The sequence below is a fragment of the Pseudonaja textilis genome, chromosome 2, assembly GCF_049901715.1.
Source record: "Pseudonaja textilis isolate UNSWEBS1 chromosome 2, rPseTex1.2, whole genome shotgun sequence".
NCBI classification, from domain to species: domain Eukaryota; kingdom Metazoa; phylum Chordata; class Lepidosauria; order Squamata; family Elapidae; genus Pseudonaja; species Pseudonaja textilis.
The window spans coordinates 2,150,542-2,154,455 of NC_141991.1; the positions used below are offsets into that span (position 1 = coordinate 2,150,542).

The 3,914-nt window shown below is 42.4% G+C and overlaps 5 protein-coding genes across 7 annotated transcripts in view; 1 reads left to right on the top strand and 4 right to left on the bottom strand.

Moving 5' to 3' along the window:
* Positions 1-3,914, bottom strand: part of LOC113454221 (uncharacterized) — a 221,445-nt gene that overhangs the window by 126,987 nt on the left and 90,544 nt on the right. The gene's annotated exons all lie outside the window — the stretch shown is intronic.
* Positions 1-3,914, bottom strand: part of LOC148126535 (uncharacterized) — a 226,764-nt gene that overhangs the window by 118,438 nt on the left and 104,412 nt on the right. The gene's annotated exons all lie outside the window — the stretch shown is intronic.
* Positions 1-3,914, bottom strand: part of LOC148126536 (uncharacterized) — a 296,703-nt gene that overhangs the window by 103,172 nt on the left and 189,617 nt on the right. The window lies entirely within an intron of this gene.
* Positions 1-3,914, bottom strand: part of LOC113452335 (uncharacterized) — a 268,593-nt gene that overhangs the window by 75,046 nt on the left and 189,633 nt on the right. The gene's annotated exons all lie outside the window — the stretch shown is intronic.
* The window catches only part of LOC113455031 (uncharacterized), a 58,825-nt gene that overhangs the window by 42,903 nt on the left and 12,008 nt on the right, over positions 1-3,914 (top strand).

Below are 3,914 nucleotides of genomic sequence, written 5' to 3' on the forward strand. Positions count from 1 at the left end.
GTCAAAACTGAAGCCAGGAGGATAATTCTTGCAACAATTTGGCACCCCAGATGGGACTCCAAACTAACCTAACCAATGGACCAGGCCAGGTAAGATTCCCTTGCTGGCAAGCAGACCCATTGAGTTTGTGAGTGAGTTTTCCTGGACCTTGACCATTTGGGAAAAAGGTTTTAAAGGGGTTTTGAGTGTTGAGCTCAAAGGCTATTTGGAAGGAAGGTGAGTACCTCTAAATTCTAAATTTAGGTATGGGAAATGTATGTATGCCTCCATGTGTGTGAGTGAGAGGGCCCTTCTCATAAACACAACTGGATCTTGCTTCCTCTGTGCATTTCCTAACCGCAGAAAGATCAAGAGTCTGGAGAGCATGGGGGGGTTTGCCAGAGCACAGGACCATTTGTTAGAGAAGGAGAAAGCCAAGCAGGTTATTATTGGAGGGAGGGAACAATTTTTTTTTTTTTTTGCCCAGTGTTATCACAAAAGCAAACCTTAGGATTTCATGTAATTGTGAATTTAGGTAATTAGGAAGTTGTGAAGTAAGAGGAGTGCCACTACTTGCCTGCTGAAGAGGAGCAAGTCCTCTTGGACTTGAACTCTTCCAAATCTGAGAACCTGAGCCAGAAGGGGAGTGCCAGTACTTGTCTGCGGAGGGCAGAAAGTTCTCCCAGACTGTCTTTTTTGGGGATAGTAAGTCCTCACAGATTGTTTTCCCCTCCCCAGTCTGAAAACTGGCCGGAGAGTTCCCTTGGAGGGGAGCGCACATACTTTGTAAAGGGAACCAGAGTCTCTCCCAGACACCTTTTGGTCTGCAAACTGATAGCCTTTCTCATCTGTTGTGTCTCCATTTTGTTGAAAGTGATTTATCTGTTTAGTAACTGCAATACTGATGAGTTATTTTTCTTCCTCCTCAAACCATGCCTGCAAACTATCTATATACACACCCCATCTCTAATCCCTGCTAATCCCATGCGGGAGGGGGCATCCCCCTCAGGCAATTCCCTCACTTGAGTGATAACAGAAAAGAGAACTCCAAACCCTGCAGCCCTGACAGTGACTCACAAATGATGATGCCCAGTTGCCCAGTAAAGCAGGATATGTTGCACTGGTGGTCTCATGAGTAGAAGTCCCAGGGCTCATTGTGTGTAATTTTAAAAACACTAAATAGCCTGGATTGCACACTGGCTAACCTCAATTTGGCCTCACAAACCCTGGAAGCTAAGAGCTAGGGCAGGTTAGTAACCATAACCTTGGAAATGGGCAGCCTGTAATTTAAAGGCAAACCATGGCTGTGAAGAATGAAGGGGCTTGTCCTTACAACCTGACTGTAAGCTCACAAAGTACATCAAATATCTGAAAATTAATTGGCATGAAAAGTTGGATACTGTAAAAAAAAATCAAGAACTTTTCCCAGGCTGCTAGAAATTCATGGTTGAAAGCTTTTGGGAACCACTGAAGGAATCCTTTTCTGTTGCCTCTTTATCAATGCTTCCCCCTTTGCATCAGAAAAATTAAAAGCACCCAGCAAGTCTCCCTGATCTGATCACCTTTTAATCCTTTCTCAAAACATGTGTTTTGGGGAAAAAAAACCCAGGGATTGTAGGAAGTTATCACCCACTCCTCTCCTAGAAAAATGAAATATCGAAGGAAATATTAAAAAGGCAGAATATTTCCCCTAAAAGAGAAGTAGAAACTCAGAAGCAGAAGCTCACCACTGCCTTTGTCAATGGATGGGCCATTAAGACCTGGGCCAGAGTGTTCTACATAACAAAGGCCTCTACCTCTCTCACCACCTGGCCTGGGAAGATTGCATCAGCCAGCACTCAGGTGAAGCCATGTGGTCCAGACAAAGCCTACAAAGTTAGCTAAGACCCCCACGCCTGGGAGTCTGCAGCCAATGGGATACATTTCTTACAGAGGAACAGGAAACACTAAACAGCCTCCATGCCTTAGGTAGAGATGGAACAACATAGTTTGAAGCTTTACGTCACTAAATGGTGCACTAGAGATAAGCAACGGCCACAATAGACGACGGTAGAATAGAGTACAGCAAAGTGTTGGTAAAGATTTTAACAGTAAATTCCTAGAAAGGATTTGGAGGAGAGGAGAACAACAGCAGGAGACTTTCCCCTTTCTGGCTCTCCGCTGAGAGGGGGGATGCAGGGAGGGAGGCTCTCCTGGTCTTCCCAGGGTAAAAACAGCTGACTATGCCCAGCGGGATCCACACTGGAGAAAAACCATATCAGCAAATGCAGCAAAAGCTTTGGTCAGAAGAGCTCCCTGGTTGTTCATGGAAGGACCCACACCAGAGAGGTCCCACTCGCCATCCTCAGGCTGGTGCTTTCAGCTTCATGCCAGTGCAAGTAGTGTGTGATCGGAGCTGCCATCACCACCGTCAATCCCCCTCATCAGACCCAGGACCAAGCCCATCCTATAAATGAAGGACAACCACCATCCAGAAACCAGACCATGGCTGCTTCGTCAGCTGTCACACACCCCAACCCCAAAACCAAACAAGCTGACACACGCCAAGAACACAGACCCAGACCCCAAACTCGAAGCCAGACAAGAACCCAGAATGCTACATCACTGCCACCTGCTCAGGATATCACATCAGTAAACTCAGGAAATTACACCACAAGAACTCAAGAAGTTGCAATACAGCGAATGACCCAGGATATCACAGCACAAGACCAAGGATACAACAGTAGTAAATCTCACAAGGTCATCACACAACCCATTACCCAAGCCGTTAGAACACAGGAGGCTAATGGAAAAGAGATCAAAACACAAATGACCCAGGATATTACAATGCAGGACCCAGGATACCACAACAAAAGAACTTGCAAGCCCATCACACAACCTATTATCCAAGCCGTTAAAACATGAGAGGCTAATGGAAAAAAGATCACTACAAAACAAATGACCCAGGAGATTACAGCACAAGATCCAAGATATCTCCACAACAAAACTCACAAGTCCATCACACAGCCCATTATACCAACATCAACTCCATCAACCAATCAAGAGGCAGCAGCACAGCCAACCAGCCCAGCACACCAGCCCCCACCACCAGTATTTATAGAGAGACGGCAGCTCCAATCACACACTGCTTGCGCTGGCATGAAGCCGAAAGTACCAGCCTGAGGATGGCAAGTGGGACCTCACTGAAATGTTGCCAAGATACTTTTAATCTTACATGGGAAAAGACCCGAACACACCTAGACCTACACACACACACACACACACACACATATTCTAAAATATGCTAATGATTATTCAAATGATATGAGGAAAACAGAGAATATGATGACTTGGGTGAAAATCTGGTATTATGTTTAAAAAGTGAATTAGGGTTATAAAAATGCTATAGGTTGAAATTGGTCAAAGGGAAGTAAAAGGGGAAATTAACTTTTTATTTTATTTTATTTCTCTGTGGTATTCATGAAGAGAAAATACAATTGATTATACAAAGGATATGAGAAAATAGAAAATATAATGAACTAGAAGGGACTGTGGGAATGTAAAATATTTATAATGAAAGAATTATAATCAAAAGCAGGGGAAAGAAAATTTATTAGAATTATATAGGTAAATTTTGGAAACAAAGAAAAAATATGAAATGATTATATGAATATCTCAGGAATAGATATAAGATATATTGTAGATGGGGGGATATACCATGTGGATCCTAAATGTATTAATCTTACTTTACTTTTACTTATGTTTTTTTTTCATTGACTGTCTAATTATATATTGGTCTTGAGAAAGTTATAGATGATAACAATACATAAAGTAACATAAAATAGGTGGTAAGCTGAAAATGGAAATAATAGTGGATAAAGAATTGAAAATATATGTGAGGATAAAATGATTTTGGTATTGAATTAATGAATTGAAATATGAAAGGGAAATTTATC